Genomic DNA, 21,784 nt, shown 5'->3' on the forward strand with positions numbered 1-21,784 from the left:
TTCCAACAACGTATGTTCATATGCAAAAAATTAAATCCTGTGAGCAATCTGCTTAAACAGCAGATCTGTTGCTCTCTCGTGTAGACTCACACGTCAAACGGTGCTCGCCCGAGCAAGGCAGTGCCGTCGCCGCTGAAATTGTACGGTTCGCGCCAAGAAATCCCTGCTAAATGGCAGTGGTACGGGCCTTCCTCTCCTAGGATAAGGGAAAGGAATCAGCCTCTGCAAAACCACTGCGACCTCTATCGGTGGGTCCGTGAACCTGCTCAAACCCCTGCTGTACGAATCACATATATAAGACTCAAAACGTCTTGACCTACAACTGCTCCACAATTACAGTTTCTTTCTTTCAGCGATAGTATACGAATAGAATCGAGCTGCAATACCGGATGTCTATAGAGAATTCAGAGTGTTTCTTTTCGGTGCGGCTTTTGCCGTGTCGTTCACACTGCCTACGGATGGCAGCTGAGCTTTCGATAGCTGATGATTACAGTGGTTGAAGAAACAGGCGCACATATCGGCTGCGGCAACCATGGCACGGCGTGCAAAAGCTGAATATAAAGGAATGTCCAACACTCCCCTGCAAGCACACAGAAAACACAAACTAGCCTGAATGGAAATTTTTTCACACACTGAATGAATATTTTCCATAGCCTCCTCGCCGTGAGCAATTTAAGAAAACATTTTTATATGGTCATACCGAATACGTAGAATATTTATTACGTGTTTAAAGGACTTAACATTTGCGGTAATCCTACTAAATATTACCCAGTTGCCTAATGTCTACGAAGAAGGGCTCTTTTTATCTTGCTGTAAAAAAGAACAAAAATCTTTCTCTCACTATGTCAGGAAGGCTGACCAGAGGTGCGGAAGTCGGAGCGTAATTACGTGTGTTGGTGTGGTGCATTAGTCGGACTCGCATTAGCTGCTCACCGAATGTTTCATTGAAACAACAGTTAAAGCCGTTTTATCTAACCATTCTTCCTTCATAGACGACCATGTATTGACAGGATGCAGAAAGTCTGTAATGTTTACAGCCTCACTGTGAATTATTTACGGCAGTAAAATGAGGAGCAGGAGGAGATAGCCTTTATTACACCAGGAAGACGCTAGGTCAAGTGGGGGAAGTGGGAGTAGAGGGTGGGATATTCGTAGCTTGGGACATCTTGAAAATAAACCGTTCAAGTTGAAGCTGGATGGCTCCTTCCGAAGGCGGAAGAGGCCACGTGGGGTGAGGAGAGCAGGCTCACGGCTCTAAACTGCTCGCGCTAGACCGCTTTCTAGAGAGTAGTGCGCAATTGAAGTCAGCGTGGAGGGTTCCCGTGTTCGAGGGACAGTGCCAAATTAGGTGCTGGAGATTGGCGGGTGTGAGGGAGGCGCAGAAGGGACATCGAGGCGGTAGAGACGGGGTGTACCATTTGCGCAATGTCTCTGGGGTTAAGCTAGCATTTGCAAAATATTTGTTCATAAACATTTCGGCTGATCTTGAGAGCGGGGGTAGAGCAGATAAAAAGCCGGTTGGAGTGACGGTCTTGAGGCGGTCTTTTTTGTCTTTTTTGTACCGTAGAATCTGTATGGCTGGCGGTAATGACTCAGGAGGCGGCGGAGCCAAGTCGTGTAGCAGCGGAGGACTGGAGGGTATACACTCCCGTGCAGCCCAGTGAGCTGCCTGGTTCCCCGGTGAGGACTCCTCGTGTCCAGGCGACCAGTCGATGCGAAGATGGATGCCGCTAAATTTTAGGATGGAGATCTGATGCAGGATTTTGTTGGCAATGGGATTAGTCAGTACATTACAGTAAAATGAAACTCCGCGCAATGCCACAGTAACCATAGCGGCTAATTGTCATATATTCTGTGGATAGGTTTGATTGCACCAGAGTCGGAGACGTTTTCGGTAAGAACAATCCCTCCTAGCCTGCAGTGCTTTAGTGCGCAAAACACAACGTGGAAAAGCCAGCTCACAAAGGCCAAGCTTACACCAATCACTTGGCAGTCGGCTTCACCTGCAAACACAAATACTTTCAATACATTTTTCTAGGGGCACTATAAGCCAATTCATATAAAAATATGAAGGATCAGGGCCTGTTTACCTTTTATGATAGGGGGTACCCAGATACTTCATGAAAATATCTTGGTGCCCCCTTCCAAGCAGAATACCGAGATTGAATGACGTCGCAAAACTGCTATTCGCAGGATTAATTCGTTAAAAGTTCCCGGCTTCGTTCAATAAACTGTCAGTTCGTCTTCGCTAGTCATCTGCCGTGACTTCGTTGAATTGCTTGTAAATATTTATTCCATGCTTATTTTTATTTTTCTCACCTTACTAGAGCTACTCATTGGAAAGATTTGTAAAGGAACCAAAAGACGGATATGATACCGCACAGTTAACGTACCCTGTTGGAACATCCACGAGATGTGATCAGGAAGGACGTATTCTACCGAATAAAATTGAGTTCAAGCACGTCAGCATTTGTATAATATTTTTTGACTAAGCAGTTTTGTTATCAAATTCATAGAAAGAATTGTCATGCGTGAATCATGTAGCAAAGAATTACAGTTCTCTAACCTCAGTCAAAAACTGCTAATATAGGCGAACCCGTATAACCAATTTTACACGCAAAACAAGGACATTCAAAACACTTTTTCAGGAAAAGTTTGCCAAAGTCCACACGCCTATCTCGTCAGCACCGAGTCAAACTGGTCAACAAAAGATAGAAAGAACACGCAGCGCTGAACGCAAACGCACCACAAAGCAAACATCACGCGCACAAAACCAAGAACGCTTAGGTGCGAACAACAGCGGATTCTTCGAAAGTTTGCTCGTGTTATGTACAACACGTGTACACTCAGTGGAAGCTGACAGTACTTAAGCCAGCTCGGACTAAAGTTTTGCACTACAACACCCACGGCGTATTTTTAACATGCAACAATGAAGACTACCGGGAGTTGGGCGCTTGCATATTCATGTTTTCTTGTTTTAATATTCGTGAAATAAGCCTTTTAGCGTAGTAAAGTTATGCATTGCCAATAACGCTATTAGGGGTGACTTCGTTATAAGGGGATACAATAATAAAGCTATGATATGGTAAATAATGGGTGCGATGTGGGCCCAAATTTTTAATCATCGATATTTTTTGTAGCTCGAAAGGGATTCATTTCAAAAGCTTTTTATAAAAATCTGTCAGCAGCGTGTGAATAACTATACGTGCTTGAAACCGGGCCATCAAATTTGCTAAATGGTATTACACTAAATTCCCAACGTAACGTTGTTCAAAGCGCGATTTGGTGAAATTTGTATGAAACTCTTTTGAAATTTTGATAGGTGCTAAGGCACGATCATTATTTACAACTGACTCTGCAAAAAACATCCGTTTACAGCTGCGGCTAATTCATGTTGTTATCTCAGTTCATATCTGACGTTTAAATTTTATGTTTAGTTTGAGTGGTGGAAATTTGTTTATATAAAATGCGTCTGTATGGGAAAAAATAAAAGGCCAGATGGATGTGGTTATCCTTTAATTCGCGTGCCTAGTCTTAGCTAAATTTTTGGTAAGCCCACACTTTTGTTGTTGCTTGCAGACCACACTAATCATTCGTACGGATTTTGTAAGCTAACATTAAAGCCCCTTTATCATTCTGTACCATATACATCTCTTCGGCTACATCCTCAGTATGATTGTTCTGATGAAGACTCTATTACCTTGCTGAATGGTGTTGTGGAAGAAATAATTATAAAATTCAGACGCACCAATTGGCCATTGCCTAAACTTCATTTAGCTATAGTTATTGGTTTAGGACGGTTTCGACTCACTGAAAATTTAAAAGCCAATGTAATTAAAAAGTCATTTGCTTCAAAAAACATGGCGATGTGAACTCAACCTCTATTCCTCATTCTCATTAGTTTTAATGGGAGTTTACTATTGTGTTAAGATGGCTGTCCCTGCTTCGGAAATTTTAAAGTAAGCAATCCCCACATTAATTTTTCTATAGTACTCGCGAAATGCAACATGTATGCAACACTATGTATGCCTTCGTAGGTTCAGCTTTATTCAGGGTATTCCCAACGAATGCATTTGCCACGGCGCATCCTCGACGCCGCCTAAACATTCATTCCCCACACCTTTTGCGCCCCGCACAACCAGAGGAGGCGGTGGTGGAATGAGGATTTAGGCGGGCGCGAGAGGCCCAGAACAAGGCGTGGGGTATCCTTCGTCTGTACCCCACGTTGGCTAACCTTTTATTCTTTCAAAGGGCAAAGGTGTTCGGAAAATGTGTGCACCATGAGGCAAATCGACGGAATTGGCGCACATTCCTCACATCATTAAACACGCATACCGACACCCAAAAAGTCTGAAAACGTGTGCGAAAACACAGAGGGCAACAAACACACAGCCTGCCGCGGATTAGTAGAACAGGGGACACACTGAAGACCAGGCTAACACTCTCGCACAGCACTTCCAACACAGGTCCAGTTCAGCACACTACACCAACACTTTCATAAAATACAAAACATCTTGTGAGAGGAGGTCCTTCAGAGGTAATAATAAGTCGACCTCCTCTTATGTCTCAGCCTTTTCACTTCATGAGCTGAAGATCGCACTCAGCACTTGTAAGCCGTCGGCTGCATGCGCAGACAACATTACATACACTATCATACAACACTTACACGCAGACACGCTTGAAACACTCCTTCACCTTTAGAAAAAATATTTCTTTCGGGGCGCTGTTATCGGATGGAGGCCATCGTAGTGCTTTTATGAAGGAGGGGAAGGACCCTTCCTCTCCCGCGAGTTACAGTCCCATTCCCCTGACAAGCTTCCTGTGTAAGCTGCTTGTGAGGACGTTGGGGTTACGCAGACGAGTGTGTGACTCGCGGAGGAAGATCACAAGGAAATTGACGCCATGGTCTTGAACAGATAATTCAACACTGAATATATTGGGGATGGAATGCGCACACAAGCGAAATAAAAAAAATAAACAGGTCCGACCCACTAGAGTTCGGGAGAGAAGCGGGGAAAAAAATAGACAACGCCACGCTCAGGGCTCTGTCCCACACTGATGGCGCTCAGTCGCCACGGCGTCGACGTCCTCACCGCAGGGTTTTGGAAGACGGCGGACCGGTCGTGGTTCTGCTGAGTCACGTGCCGCTGGCTCCGCTCGCTAGGCCTTGCCTCGGAACTGCGGCTCCCAGGGACGTCCCGGCGATCCAACAGCTTCTCGAACGGCGACGTCGGTCTTCCGTGTCACAGGTCTTGCCTCGGAACTGCGGCACCCTGGGACGTCGGGGCGATCCAACAGCTTCCCGAACGGCGACGTCGGTCTTTCGTGTCACAGGCCCGTGGAAATCACCCCGCTGGAGCGACCACGAACCTCGAACCTCGAAAGCCACGAGCGCCTCGAACCACCTGCCCGTCGTTTTTGTCCAGCTGTCCTGCGGAACCTCCGCCGCTCGCTCCGCTTCCCAGGCCGGCCGTCCATGATGATGATCCTCCTCTCGCTGGCACACACTCTCTAAGGGAAATTGGCCCGGTCTCTATCTTCTTCTTCCTCTCAAGGCACCTGCTCTGCGCCATCGTCCGGGTTTTTCCCCACTCGTGGGACGCCAGTCACCACACTGCTCGATAAGATGATCAATAGGAGACTCATGCACTTCTTAGAGTACAATAGTCTTCTCGAGAGCTGCCAGGTTGCCTTCAGGGCGGGGAGGTCCACCAACGATCAACTGGTTGCGTTGGAATCATATGTAAAATATACCTTCATCCATTACCAGTATTGCATAACAGTCTTCTTCGATATGAAAAAGGCCAATGACACAGCCTGGCGGTACGGCATCTTGAGTGACCTCAAGTCGTCTGGTGTCTCCGGCAACATGCTGAACACCTTCGCTAGCTACATGTCGGCAAGGACCTTCGAGTGAGGGTTGACAGTGCTGTTTCGAATGCGCGCGTGCAGGAAAATTGCGTCCCTCAAGGCGGTGGGTGAGCTGTCCACTATTTATTGTTAATATAACTCGCTCTGGAAGGCATTGCTACCAACCAATTCCTGGTCTATATATGTAAAGGCCGTCTAAATATCTTTTAAATCGCGCATTGTTTTAATTTGTGAACGCCAGGTCCAGCTTGGGGTGAACAAACTTGCTGGCTGCGCGGACAGAAATGGTTTTAAACTGAACCATGTAAACAGTACTTGTTTTGTGTCCCCCCGGAAGCGCGGCATTGATCAGGACCCTGATATCTCTGTTGATGGTGTACGGTAAAGCCCGCTTATAGCGAACACGGATATATCGAATTATTGCCTGTATTTTCCCTTGTATTGAACCCTTGTATAATTCTGGAAAAAATTACATGCTTTTAAAATTTTTTATATCGAATGTGATTTTGCTCACAATGGATATATCGAACTCTCCCGCGCGAAATTGTTCGCTCTCCTTAGGCATGCGGCAGGCTTTCCCGCAATACATCGACGCGCAGCGGTGGCGCGGGTGTCGCTTGCGACTGCCGTGGCCGAGTGGACCAGCTCAACGCATACATGCCACTGGAGCCGAAAGCGCCACATTGGGCGCTGCGGGCTACTGTGTCACTAAACTTCAAATCCGCGGCACTCGCTTCCCGCACTTGCTCGGTTCGCTGGGTTCGCCGTTATTCGCCTGTATCCATGCTTATCTCCGCTCTGTCGAAGACGCCGAGGACTCCGTACCGCTTCCGAGCACGAGCGAAGCCATCACTGCCGTGGCCCTGCTACGGAGATACTGCAGTGCCATTGAGGGCAGCGGTCTTGTGCATGTCGACTGTTTAGACACCATGTAGCAAGCAGCCCCCAGCAACCCGCGCTTCTCCAAGAAGCAGGCTACACTCACGCAGTTCTTCCACCCAATTAAATTAATGTTTTCTTTAATAGAAAGTATCGTATCAATAGTGAACTGCAGGGTTGTACGATCTCAGCGTTAGCTCGTGAGTCCGTCGGAAAGATTGCTCTCATGTAAGTTTTTTGCTTCACTTTCTATATCAAATTTTTGTATATCGAGCTATTTTACAATCCTGGCGCTGTTCGATATAAGCGGGCTTTACTGTAGTAATCACTGTCAAAGGGGTACATAAGTTTTAGGGCTTATTGTTATATAGTAAACTAGCATTTATTCCTCACTTGAAGCAGCTAAAATAGAAATGCCTAAAAACAATGAACATTCTCAAAGTCCTGTCACACGAAACCTAAGATGCTGACAAGCAGCTCCTCCTGCACCTTTATACTACAGTGGTAGGATCTCGCTTGGATGATGGCAGTGTCGTGTAACGGTCTGCGACAAAGCGGCACTGTGGCGCCATTCGCACTAGCCCCGTTTAAAGCCTCTATGCAGAGTGTAACAAACAGTCCCTATATCACCAGAGGATATACACTGACTTGTTATGTGCCTCCAAAATGATGTCTATGAGAAATCATCCTTCTAATTGGACAACTCACGATGCATGCTTAGAGTGACTCTTTTTACACCGTCCATCTGTTTCCATGCCTTTCCCTCTGAGAGTGAGAGCAGAAGCATCAGAGATAAAGGTTTCATTTGCGAGGGCGTCCTTTAGTGGAATGCGCGTGGCTTGCGTTCAAAGCTTGCGGACTTTCGCTATCTTGTGAACACTTACCGCTTCCCTTTCATTACCATCTCTGAATCGCGTGTCGGTGAGGAGTTTCGAATAAGTGGCTAACAAATACTGCATTCGCGGCGATTTAACAAACCAAGTAGACTCTTTGTGGCCTTTCGCGACGACATGCCATTCGTTGAAACTGCCGTCACATCACATGATACAAACGAATATGTTTTTGGCACTACTATTATCGGCCTCCAACCTTTCACTTTTATATCCGCCTACCTCGAACCAGGCGCTGTTTTCGACGCTTCACGGCTAGACAATCTTATTAGGACTACTTCGGCACCCCACATAATTTGTGGTGATTTCAATGCCCATAATATACTATAGGGGAGCACGCACACAAACGCAAGAGGGAGGAAACTGGCTGATCTGTTCATTAGCCATGGTGTTGAGCCATTGAATGACGGCAGTATAACTTACCTGAAGTCCCCGAACGTCACCAGCTGCATTGACCTGTCATGCGTTTCATCTCAGTTTGCTGGGCGGTTTACATGGATCACTGACATAGAAACAAGAGGAAGTGATCATTACCCAATTTTGATAACCGCCCTTGACGCTTCGCAATCAAGGCGCCTTGAGAAGGTGAGCTGCACGAACTGGGACGCATTTACTAGCGCTACTAGTAGATGTGTCACAGCTCAGACTGGTGACGGCGAACTCGTCGACATGATTGCATCTTGTTTGCGGGAAACGACCCGCAGCCTAAGCAAGCACCGCGATATACCAAAAAATGATCCCGAGTATCAAAGGCTGTGTGCGATACAAAAACGAGCGGAGCGAAAGGCGTTGCGAACCAAAAGTATGGAAGACTTGCGAGCTTCCCGACGAGTGCAAAGACATGTAAGGCGCCACCTAAACAAGCTACGTCAGCAACGTTGGAGGAGCTTCTGTGCTTCGTTGAATGCGAGGCAACCTTTGACACGCATATGGCGTGTATTTAATGGAATGCGCAAACGCAGCCAGCAACTACATCCATTCACTGCCGTCTCGCTGCACGAGCATGCACCCTTAAAAGAAGTCTCCGAGGAATATTGCAGACTTCTCTCAACGTCATCAACGCCTTCACCACGACTTATGCGTGTGTCTTGCTCTACGTACTCTGGAGTGTCGGAACCAGCCCTTGACCTTCCTTTTACAATTGAAGAGCTTTCTTCGGCCATCTTCGATGTGAATAAGGGCTCCACACCAGGCCATGACGGCGTCAGCTATGATGCCATAGCTCATTTGTCACGGCCTTCTCAGCTGCGCCTTATGGAATTTTATAATTCAATATGGCAAAGAGGGAAAGTGCCTCCGGAGTGGAAGCTTGCAAAAATAATACCACTTTTAAAACCTGGGAAAGCGCCAACAAGTTACGCATCTTTCCGGCCTATTGCTTTGCTCAGTTGTGTTGGGAAGTTAATGGAAAAAATGATGCATTCAAGGATGATCTGGTATCTTGAGAGCAGGAAAACTTTCCCTCAAGAAATGAATGGCTACCGTCAAAACAGATCTTCGATAGATAACATTATCGCTTTAGTGTCTTCTATTGAAGAGTCACTCAATTCCGGCTGTACACCAACCGCCATTTTCCTGGACATCAAAGCTGCCTTCGACTCGTTCTTTCACGCAGCAATCTTTGCCGCTCTTGAAGACCATGGTCTCGGAGGCAGAATATACTCATGGATAGCGGACTACCTTGATGGACGGCAGCTTTTTATGTCTACTCCAAGTGGCCCCACATCTTACTACACTGTGGAAAAAGGTGTGCCACAAGGTGCTGTATTAGGTCCACTGCTATTCAACCTAGCCCTTATTTCACTCAAGAGAGTCCTGCCCCGTGGAGTGAAGATCACACTATATGCAGATGACATCTTTATCTGGTATGCCTCCCGTTCTAGACGATCTACGCAGCAGCGCCTACAGAAAGCCCTCCACAACATCTCTAGCTACCTCCAAGCCCGTGGCCTTAAGCTGTCCCCAGATAAGAGTGTAGCCATGGCCTTCACACGAAAAAAGATGGATTGTTATCCTCTGATTCTAGGCGGCCGCTCGAGCTGCTCGAGCTCTGGATTCGGCCAAGCAATTGGCAGAATACCCCTGTTAATTCCAAACCAGCCGAAACAAATAATGCCTCGAAATTTCCCTCCTTGGAACGTTACTCCTTTGCAGATTCAATGTCGCATCCCTGGAATTGGCCCCAAGAAGACAATGTCCCATACTGAAATACTACATATTGTGGTAGAATACATGTATAAAATGCATTCGGCTAGAACACACATATTTACGGATGGATCGTCATCCCCTCAAAGCTCTTCATCTGGAATGTACGTGCCACTTACGGGTGAAATGTTTTCATTTTGTCTGGAGCGACCAACATCATCTACAGCGGCTGAGCTATATGCCCTTAAAGAAGCGATTGTTTACGTCTTACGCCACCAGCCGCGTCAGTGGAGCATCTTTACAGACTCCAAGGCAGCTCTGCAAATTCTGTCAAGGAGGAGCAGGTCTTCCCCTCACCATACCGCAGCCGCCCATATCTCCTACCTTCACCACCTCGCTTGCACTGCTGGACACACTATAAAATGGCAATGGATACCTGGCCACAGTGGTATTATTGGAAACCAAAAAGCCGATGAAGCGGCCCGTATGGGCCTTAACCACCGCAAATACCGCAAAGTGTACTTTACAAAAACAGACGCTTCCACCATGGCCCATCGCTTTGCAGTAAGTGAAAGAAACCGGCTATGGCGCAGCAACGAACCCAATAATGAAGTATTTTTGCACGCGATTGACCCTGATTTGACATCAAAACTTCCTAGAGAGCTCCCTCGTAGGCTGGAGACATTATATCATCGCCTACGACTGAACTCGGCCTACACCAACAGTTACCTCTTTCGCCTTGGACTGACGACCAACCCGTACTGCGATAACTGTTCTTCCATAGAAACCGTCGAGCAATTCTTATTAGAATGTGTGGCCTACTTGTCACCAAGATCCCGTTTTTTTGAAGATAACGAACGCCTAGATGAAGGGCAGGTAACTTTGAAGACCATCTTAAGACCATGGACTAGCCCATCGAAGCAGCGTCAGGCCCTAAAAAGTTTGTTTTCATATTTGGAGGACATTGGCCACATTTCAAAATTGTAAATTCTGTAACACAATCTAAAAAATAGTCCGCCAAGCCCGCCAAACCACGCGAGTGTTTTTTTTGTTTGCTTCTTCGTTTTTTTTCTCTCTCTTTTTTTTTTCTTTTCTGCCCACCTCTCTCTAGGGCCTGTTCTCCCTACATCCCCGACCCCAGCAGAGAAGCATGTAGGTGATCACAAGCGCCGGCAAAACTCTCTGCTTTTTCAATAAAGAGCCTTCTCTCTCTCTCTATCTTTCATTTGCAGACATCCAAAAGACACCAACCTTTGATTTTATTGCACCGTGGAAACTCAGGGCTGTGTGTCGTGACCTGTCCTTTTTGCAATTGAACAAAAACAGTGCACTGAGAGTACCTATTAGGCTGTGTTTCCTCTTCCTGCAGGAGAACCACCAGTGCGAAGGGTATTACTACAATGCATCAAAGACAGCTACCGCCGTGTCTTGGGCTGCGCACGGCCTGAACTTCAATATCTGTAGAAGAATGAACTCCCACAACATAATTATAACGGCTGAAGCACACGGCATTTTACTTGTTTTACATCACATTCTATGACATCAGATTTCAAAGTTCATAGTGTTTACAGATTTTCCTAGCCTTGTACGTGCACTTTTGTCTAGAAAACGTTCAAAAAATTATGTAATCAACCTTGTGTTTAAGGACCTCATGTCGGCATACACGTCTAGTCTGCAGATAACGCTATGCTGGGTCTCTGGCCACTGTGGGATAGCCGGTAACGAAACCGCAGGTGAAATGGCTGCTACTAGGAACAATTTTTAATACTACAAACAAAACAATATTACCGTACACTGACATAAAGCCGCACATCAGACAACAGCTTCGCGTAACATGGCAAACGCACTGGAGTGAAAATACATACAAGTTACACGTAATAAACCATGCTTTATTACATGCTTTAGCCATAAAGCCATATACAGAAGTTGCACATGCTAGAATCCGGGTAGGGCACACACGCACCACACTCGTATCAGCTCACAGGGTCTTCAAGACCTGTGTGTAGCAGGTGCGGAGAGGTCCCATTCGTAGTTCACATACTCATGCAATGCAAGGCATTCGACTCAACATGTCACAAACACTTCAGAGAACTGTACAGAGAACACATTCCGCTGCACCCATCATCGTTTCTGGGTGACGATGCCATGATTTCTGTAAACCGCGTATCTAAGTATTTGTCAGACGTTAAGTTTTCAAACCTCATTTCCTATCATGCAAAATGAAATCCGGCCCCGTACACACGCTATCACCATTATCTTTAATTGATTTTACTGTTCCTGGTTTAGACATTTTTATACCTAAATTTTTGTGGTAGTCACTTCTCGTCAACCATTAAATACCTTCTTCTCTGGCGCCGTTTGCCCTCCTCGGCCTTGCGGCAGTAAAAACCAATCATCATCATCACCAATGCATTTGCATCTTTTTTATTTATTTGGTGAAACATCCGAAATTTTCTTATTTTGAGCGAAGGCCTGTTGTCGCTTTATTTCATTGTTCTTTTGCTTGCCAGTACCAACTGTTCTTGGTTCTAAAGAAACAGTTTTCTTTCAGAGTGAAGTAATATACTGTTTAGTTCTCCCGAACAACTATTGGCAGTGTATAAATATACTGAACATAATTTTTGATCAAATTTAAGAGGCAGACAATTGTAGATCTGATTCAGACCTTGTTATACATGTGAATATGTAATGCAAATACTGGTACATGGCAATGAAAATGAGGTTAAACAAAAACATTCATTTCCGAAATGAATAAAGAATCAATAACTCTTCTGTTTTTGTTTTCATCTCTGTAGTCCCTCTGACCTCTTACCACTCTCACCCCTATACTTCTATTCTCTCAGGTGATTCTCTTCGTTTTTGCCTTGCTTGTGGGCGTCGCCCTTGCCGACAGGCACTAGGGGGCTACGGAGGCCATCGCAAGGGTCATGGTGGGCACCATGGCGGCTACGGTAGAAGGCATGGTGGTCACGGTGGCCACAAGGGTGGCTACGGACATGGTAGTCACAAAGGCGTCCCCCACTACGGAGGTCATGGACAGGGTGGCTGAAGGCACTACGGGTGATGTGGCCCGTGTCAATGAAATCCATCGAGAGCAAGAAAATACCTGTGTAAAAGCTCCCCAATGAATGTTCCAATAAATTTTTGCACGCGTAGGCGGAGAGATATCTCAAGAGCAAAGTTGTGTGCTATCATACTTTACTGAAACGCGCACATCTCGGCAATTAGGGAAACGCGTACATCACGGCTATCGTGAATAGATAGAAAGTAGCAAAAACACAGTAATCTGACGTGGACTGGGGTGAACTTCTCGTACGGCTGTCTGTACTGTATTTCTTTTGTAGTACTGGATGGAAAGCAAACAATAAAACAACACATATATATTCACATACAATGCGCCGGACATTTGCAAGATATAAACTCTAAAAAACGCTGAAATTCGCTTACGAATAAACTCCGAGAAACACTCTCTCAATTTTACCAAAAATAAAATGAAAATACCCAGCCCTACATATAATGCATACAAATACAAATATCTTATCTCTACACACACATTTGTTAATGTTTAGAATATATTAGCCGACGCTAACGGAAGTCAGAAGGTAGGGATTTTTCTGTGGTCACCTCTAAGCTTGCCCTATATATCGGCTCTGTAAGGCATAAATACGAATCATAGGAATATTTTCCCAGAATAAAAAAAAAGCCCGAGTCAAATGCTTGGCATTTGTGAAGATGAGGTAACACGAAAACCATGATGAGCACATGCTGTAAAGAGTTCCACTTCTAGGAATATCCGCCAGGCAGGCACGTACTACCTGCTTCAATGCATGCTATCGTTAGTTGCCTCACAGTAAAAACCGCATGGGTTTTGTGAGGCACAAACGTCTGCGGATCGCTGCACTAAAGACTAAGTTTGAGCAAGCAGCCCAATGCATGAATATTTGTTCCAGTTTGAGGTCGTCATAGGGGAGCAACAACTGTAAAGCGCTGGTTCAGCTTGGTGGTAGTAATGATGAACAGAAAACATTCATTCTGGGACAGTCAAGATTGCTGTTACTTGGCAAGTATAGGCCGTGAGACATGCATGTTTTTTGCGTTATCGCCTGTTTTTGTGTTTTCAAAAGTGCTTGCACAATATAACGGTCCTGCTAAGAGGGTGTTTAGCAGCTAATGGCATGTCTGCAAAGCAAATCCTGCGATTAGCCTCAAGAAGCACGCTTCCCTAGCTGATAGTCAAAAATGTGGTCAGCGTTTGAGGCTTCATGCGTTATAGCTTACTTTTTATTTCCATACCCCATTATGCGATATTAGGTGCTCCTTCTTTCTTTCTTTGAGTAACTGAGGGGGATATGCCAGCTAGGGGGTTGCCTTCAGACTAGGTTGGCCGACTAGCCGCAGTCTTCAGACACCGGCATGTACGTTGCACGACAGCAGCCGTCCTTGAAATGAGTCGATAAGTTGATTAAACTTGTCCGTTCTTAAAGTGATTGCGTTAGCCGTTTTAGAAAGCGTGGCGCAATACGCATCTGCGGAAATTGTCCACTCTGTGGGTGCGTTGTACCTTACCAGGCTTGAAATTGTTTGACGAATAGTTGCTTGGCCGAAATTGTCAGATGTTGATTAGCGGTGTTATAAAGCGAAGGATGCACAAGTAAGGTATGTACAGCGCTGTACAGTTCATGTAAGGTATGAACAGAGCTTGTTCACCACTGCCGAACGTGCTTACAAGCCGGTTCTCCCAGACGGGACTCAGTGACCTTTGGAACAAGGAAGAGTCATCGCGGGGCACGCGCGCGTGCGTGCCGACAGCGGAAACATTCATTACTTCAACGTGACGAGCCATGCACTAGAAAACAACCTACTACCAGCCGTACAACAACCGTCAGAGCCGGCTGCTGAATGCACGGTAGGTTGAGCAGCGAAAATGGATCGAAGAGAGTCTGCTCTTCGACTCCAAATGTCACTTTGGGAATCGAAATGATCAGGACCTGTTCCGGTATGGCTGTAGGTCAAGCAGCAAAAATTATTCGAATAAACTTATCGACCGTAAACTCCCTGTGGCGGGGAGGCGGCGTAAGCCTTTTGAATAGGAAGGGAGGGTCAAGACGTGGCTGAAGGTATCAGGACAAAATGTAGACGAAACTGAAGACCACATTGAATAATTTCATGATTTAGACGAAAAAGCAACTGAATTTGTTTTGCTATCATCTGGCTCTGTTCGGAAGGGGCGACAGCAAAGGCATGTTGCCGCAGAGCAAAGCCACAGCGCCGCGAAGCCTTGACCAGAGAAAGGGCCTGCTGGCTTAAAAACGACGTCTATAGTCTCCGCACGTTAAGGGCCAAGCTGCACCGCAGAGTAAAGTCGTCAGAAGAGCGCAAAAAAAAACCGTTTTAGCGCATGCCATTAGAAAAGTCCGAGCTTCCACTTTTGCTACCGGACGAAGTACGCTAGTCGCCACGAGAGCAGTGACCCTCGCAGAGCGTCCTCGAGTGACAGAACAAAAGCCTACAACGCCTGAACATAATCAAAAAGCGAAGCCAGCAGAAAATTTTGTCAAAGGGCCAGAACGTTGGGCGTCAGCATTCGGCTCAGCGGCTGTACTTGCTATCGAGCGACGGAAACTGCGCCAAAGGGAGTATTTCACCTCCCACGCTGCGTATGCCACTTATCATCATACAGTTCCTTTTAAGTATTTCAGCAAAGAAACCCTCCCAGTAGCTACCAAATATTAGCACTCAATGCTCCTACCGGTCTCTTTGCCCTACATGGCCCTGAACGGCAACAGAAAAATGTAAATAATCGAATCAACCTCGGCTGCACTAGGTAAAAACCCGCGAATCAAGCTTGTAAAGCATCCGGAAAAACAAAAAGGCCTCACCTAAAACACATGAGTAGGGCCGATGGAGTGCTGAGGAACCAAGCGAACTGGCGGAGTTGTCCAACTCGGACACCACTGTCAATATTCCCGACATACGTTACGTCACATAGCACACATTGAAAAAGTTGGATCATATAGCAAGTTTTGAAAGGGGCACGTGTTCAAACTTTGTCGCTTTGGGGGGCTCTCGTTCTAGTTTCAACTGCCTGGCCCCTGCCCCTCGGGGGCGTTGGGGCTTTCTGGAGCATTTTTTATGTAAAGTAGTCCTAAATGAAAAAGTCTGGCTCTTGTAAATAAGAATGGCTCGATACGTTTTAGGTTCCATTAGGTGCAGTGTCCAGTCTATCTTCGTATTTAATAGATTCCTTGCACCGTTGTTGAAGGGCCTCTTCACTGCGGACAAAATGAAATACCGCGGTGCGTGTGCCATGCGTCTTTCATACAGCTACAGTATACTGATTCGTGCCTCCCCAGTTTAAAGTTCCAGACGGTCTCCAAATTCGTCTTGTGCACACTCAGGGAAATGGCGGATAGAAATCAAAGCTGCTGCACGGAGCTCGCGGCAGATTCACTGTCCATTTACCAGTTTTCAGTAGGCTTTTATATCACAACTTCTACCCACAATCCTCGAATACCCACTCCGGTAAACTTCAAGTGCTAAATAAAGATGTTAGAAGAACTCCATTTTTGATTCGACTATTCCTATTGCAGTAAATCTGTCGTATTCAAATCACCCAAGAAACGTACCCACAGGGGGTAACCTTCATTTTTTATTCACGTGAAGTTCCTCTGAGTTTTCCTGTTCATGTAGTTGTCAAGTAACCACAACTAATAGGGGGCTGGAAGAGTACCGCGCACATCGGATTCTCATATGAACTCTCCTTTTGGCACTCTCAGTCTCTTCAAGGTCGCTGTGTAGTGATTACACTGACTTACCGCATGGGAAGCAAACCCTGTGCGGGAAAAATTGACGAGCTCTACGTGTTTCAGAAGACAAAAGTATCCAGTTTTTGTCCTTTTTTTAAAGTGAGACATGGGATTTAGTCTATCTGTGCGAAAATATTTCGTGAAATATCATTCGGGGAGCTTCGCCAGGGCTACCTTCCGGCTACCAGTGGATTTTATAGCCGCGGGCTACATCACCCGTAGTGTCTTTCGCCACCGTGTCTGTAGTCACCGGTGTGGTGGCCCCATTTGTGAGCACCTTGTGCAAAGCCCCCTTTGAGGCCCCCATGCCCATGAGTGTGTTTTCTCCCGTAGCCATCTTTCCTTCTCCCATCTCCCCCTCACCCCTGTTTAAAACTCCCAACGCTCCCACTCACTTTTTTCTCCCCGCGCTGTTCTATATCCTGTTTCGTTTGATTACCCCTCTACGTACCCATCTCATCCCAACTTTTCCTCCAAAACCATTCCAACCGCCTCTTCGTCACCTCTATGGCCATGAAGTTGAGGCTCCCGCTCACCCCAAATCCCAAAGCCACCGCCAATGTTGTTTCCCTACCAACCCATGTCGGTCGTACCTCTGTGTAGTCCCTGAAAATATGGTCTATGGTTTCCTGATCTCCGCTTTTCGGTCTTCTACTCTTGACGGCAGGTGGTGTCAGTTTCTCTAAGCTTGAGATGATAGACCACAATCCTGACAATATACTTTTGGTACGGTGATATTTACAGCAATGGACAATTGAAATACGAACCGCGGAACGCACGGTCGAAGATGCCGGTGCCTTCATTTGGCTGCGGCCGTCGAAAAGAGACGGTCATGCACATTAAATGTGTCCATAGCGAGGGTGTCCATAGCGTGTCCCACTGTGATATGTTGCCCTGTCCTCGGTCGCACGCTTGCCTTGTCGTCACGCCGCAAGAGCGCTGCAAGCACTGAAACTACTATCGCCGCCGCAGCTGACGGTGTTGGTCATTCCAAAAACAATGTGGCAAGCAATTGCTAGCAGCTGCCGCCAGTGCATGAGCGGGAAGTGCGTGCACTCTCTCGGAGGAGATACTGTTGAGTTCATCATACGTTCTTAAAGAAAACCCGCGCACAGAAATGGAGACAGATATAGTATGCCCCCCAAATTCTGATGGCACTGCAACGTTTTGCATTGGTGCAATTGAAAAATGAGCTGGCTGCCAAGAACAGGAGTTTGTTTCCCGCAGTCATGGCTGAGCCATGACTGCATCAACAATAAATATACCACTAAAATGTGTCCCCAATAACCACTGATGGCAAGGACTTTGTGAGCTGTGATAATCACTAACAAAATTATACTATTTATAAAAATTAGGAATTTAGGCAGCCCCAACCATTCTATAGGCCAGTTGCAGCTTTGTAACAAATTAGGCGGCCCGATTTTTTTCGCATGCACCTCAATGCTTGTAGAACCCCAGCACGCAAAACTGAACATGGTTCTGCAGTGACCTAGGTGTGCGTCGTTAGTTGCTCAAGGTACTGTACAACTTATGCAAGGAAATGTCGGCAGTGTGACGGCGGCTCAGAGGGGAGCGGGCACTCGTGTACGCCGAGGGCGCAGTGCCGGCAGTTATCTCGCGCCACTTCGCTCACAGAATTATTTTCAGCGCTCTTTTGGCATGGCGACAAGGCAAGCATGCAAGCGAGGAGAGGGCACCATATGTCAGTGGGACAGGAACCCTCGCTGCCGACATCTCAACTGCACATGTCGTCTCTTTTCTCCGCCCGCTACCAGATTAGGCACCGGTATCTTCGGGCATGCACTCCGCGGTTCGTATTTCTATTATCCATGGCTATACATACAGAAGAGATAACTGCGGAAGTTCAATCAAGAATGTCAAACGGCTGAGTATAACTACATTAAAAACACTGAATTGGTGTTAGTAATTACTCTAGTGCGTTTTATGTGCGATATCTTTGTTGCTGTTTTTTTCCTCTATTCGCTTTGCATCCAGTGCTACAAAAAACCTGCGGTACAGCCCGCCAGACGGGAAGTTCACACTTGTCCACGTCAAATTACCGCGGTTTTTGCTGCTTTCTATCTATTCACGATAGCCGAGATATACGCATTTCAGAAAAGAATGATAGCAGAGAAACTTTCCCTTGTTGTTGCCTTCTACTACGTGTGCAAAACATTTATTGGAACATCCTTTGGGTAGCTTCCACACGGATATCTTCCGGATCTCGCTGGGTATCACTGCCGCGGGACACATCATCCGCAGTGCCTTCCGCGACAGGGCCCATGGGGTTCGTAGTGGCGGCCGCCTTTGTGACCACCCTGTCCGTAGCCACCCTTGTGGCCACCATGACCGCCGTGCTTTCTACCGTAGCCACCGTGGTGTCTCCCATGGCCCTTGCCGTGGCCTCCGTAGCCCTCGTAGTGCCCGCCAGCAAGGGCGACGCCCACGAGTAAGGCGAACACGAACAGAATCACCTGCGTACAGAAGTGGCACACCAAAAAAATGGACATGGTTGATACTCAAAAAGCCGAAAAAACAAGGAATAGCGGATGGCCTCCCGGCAGGTTACCTCTTATATGTTGGCACGCAACAAAGAGCGACGTAACAAACCAAAAATAAGTTTTAAGCTGACCCTGTGTACAATATACGCCTATTTCAGAAATGAACTCGCGGACCTCAATGACAGGGCATTGTCCTCATTGTAAGCTGGGCGTTAAATGTGATTTGCAGCATATCTTTTGTTTATAGGTATACTTGCAGGAGCATCGAACAAAGCATATATCAAGTCGCACATCGTTTACATTCTCTGAAATATCAGAACACATAGGCTGCGGTTAGCTTCTTGCGAAACTCACTCACTTTGTAATTAAGAGTGCTCTGGCGCGGGCTGTCTAGCAAGGCGACCTGTAGCGCGCACAGTTACTCAAAAACTGTGAAGCACTACTAAGAACTGGAACTGATTCTACTCTATATCCCCCTTCCGTCACAACCCCAATTGCCCCCTCGTTGGCATCGGTCGTCCTTTTAAAATGAAGCTGCAACTAAGTTACTGGTTAATATTTATTTTACTACTGTTGTGATACCGTTTGTTGAAACTTAGTTTTAGAAGGTTATGATATAATCCAATTGTAATTTGGTTAAGCTATACCAGAATCAAACGATGTCATATTAGCTGTCATTACCTAGTTAGTGAATTCTCGTTCAAGCGTGGAAAAAAGCCAAGGCACATACCAAGCGAGAGGAAAGCAGGCGAACGCGTACTCTGTTTTCTGTATAAGTGTGTACTATAGCGAGCCACACGTCACTTAAATGGGTTCAGTACAAGAGAACAATACCAAGAGTTGTAAATACAGAACCAAGTCTTGGGACTTTCAAATAAAAACCGGGCCCGCGCAGCGGCCAAAAATTGTGCTTTTCAGAGGAAAAACCACTAAAACAAATTTTAGCAAGTAGTCTCCAACTAAAACAAAAATGCTACTATTGTACGCCTCAGAAAAAAACGGGAAAATAACATTCGTACTTCATGATACACTGAAGCAAGCACAATCTGCAATCGCCACCATTTTTTTGCCGTCAATTTGCATTGTGCTATATTTTGTGAATGGAACTTTGACTGTTGCTCCAACTTTTTAAGAGCGTTAGAGAGCGTGCAAAGGCATAAGCAAAGTGGCGATGAAACGACTACGCTACGTTCGAGGTCTAGCTCGGCGTTGATTTCCGTTAGTTGTACTTGTTAGGTTAATGTATTTCAAATTTCTTATCTTGATTTGGTTACTGCGTTAGAAGACAGGCCCAGGTGCCAACAGCTAGAAATTTTTATAGTTAAGGCTTGGGCGGCTTGCGGCATGGCCTCGTATAAGTCAGGTAGAACTGAATAATCGGTTCCTGGGCAGCAATAATAATTATACAATTACGGCACCTCAAAATTAAGGGGGGGTATAACTTTTTTTCTGATAAGATGGCACACATTGAAATTCTAAATGCTGTGTGATTCCCGTCTGTTTACAATACATGGGCTCCCACGTGGGTTTAACATCCAGTTCATGTTTTCTGCCACGTTACAGCTGCTGTCCTGATAATCGTTGAGCCAAATCCTCAGTAGTCGGTTTCATTACCAAAGGCTGCAAAAAATAATAAGCGTACGTTCTGTAGGCAACTCTGCTACGTGAAATTCATGCAGCTTCAGTGGTCACCCACATCGACAAAGTGGAATAAATTGTTTTAACAACGTTACGCGGCGAACACTGTGCTTTAGCAATTCGGTGTATAAACATTCCAGGCCTCCGCGTACCAAATGGAAGGGACGTGGTTTTTCCCTTAAACACCCAAAATTATTTTAAAGGCAGTTTAACTAAATACCATGTCCATTTCTAAAAAATGTAAGCTCCATACTTACACTGGTCTTCATTGTTGCACTGTTCGAATGCTCGCCGGGTGGTGTAGTCCAACACTGTAGCCAGAGCTGACTTAAATACTGCCCAGTTCCAGTCAGCGGACACGTGTTGTACATAAATCGATCGGGGTTTCCAACATTCCGCTCTTGTCCGCACCTATTTCTGTTATGTTTTCTGTGCGTGATGTGTCTGTTCTGGCACCTTTTCGGGCTAAGCTATGGAGGCATTCTCAGGTTTTTCTATTTTTTTTGCAACTGCTTGCTAGCAACAGCGGAATGCCTGCTCAGTCAGCATTCTGTACGAACGACTTGTCTGCATGAGGGTTTTTCTGCTTATCTCACTGGCAAAGCAGGCTACTTATCTTAGGCTTCTGTTCCTGCCTTGAGCATTTTAATATTAATTGCTTCTATCACAACAACCAGTTCTTCTCTGTGATGTTCAAAAATGTTCAAACAAATTGTCTCAAGCTTGACATCAGCTTTAGTCTCTCTGTAAAGCCTATTCACATCTCGTTCGTTACTCTACAGGCATACGGTAATTACATTGTAGCGTATACTTGCTACCACCGTGTATGATCAATGGCAGTAAAAAGTTCAAACAACGATTGTACATACGTAAAAAAGAAATGCTGTGAGAAATCTGCTGAAACAGCAGATCTGTTGCTCTGTCGTGTGGACTCACACGTCAAACGGTGCTCGCCCAAGCAAGGCAGTCCTGTCGCCGCAGAAATTGTACGGTTCACGCAAAGAAATCCCAGCTAAACGCCAGTGGTACGAGCCTCGCTCCCCTAGGATAACGG

General features: G+C 46.0%; 1 long non-coding RNA gene across 1 annotated transcript; it reads right to left on the reverse strand.

Moving 5' to 3' along the window:
- Positions 1 to 18,751: 18,751 nt before the first annotated feature.
- Positions 18,752 to 21,041, reverse strand: LOC144178074 (uncharacterized). Its single transcript, XR_013323936.1, has 2 exons — positions 20,988 to 21,041; positions 18,752 to 19,065 (listed from the first exon to the last, which is right to left on the reverse strand). It is a non-coding gene; the product is annotated as an uncharacterized LOC144178074 (long non-coding RNA).
- Between the last annotated feature and the right edge of the window lie 743 nt (positions 21,042 to 21,784).

The sequence above is a fragment of the Haemaphysalis longicornis genome, unplaced genomic scaffold (genome assembly GCF_048455015.1).
Source record: "Haemaphysalis longicornis isolate Haplotype H1 unplaced genomic scaffold, Haemaphysalis longicornis Haplotype H1 scaffold_4, whole genome shotgun sequence".
In the NCBI taxonomy this organism is placed as follows: domain Eukaryota; kingdom Metazoa; phylum Arthropoda; class Arachnida; order Ixodida; family Ixodidae; genus Haemaphysalis; species Haemaphysalis longicornis.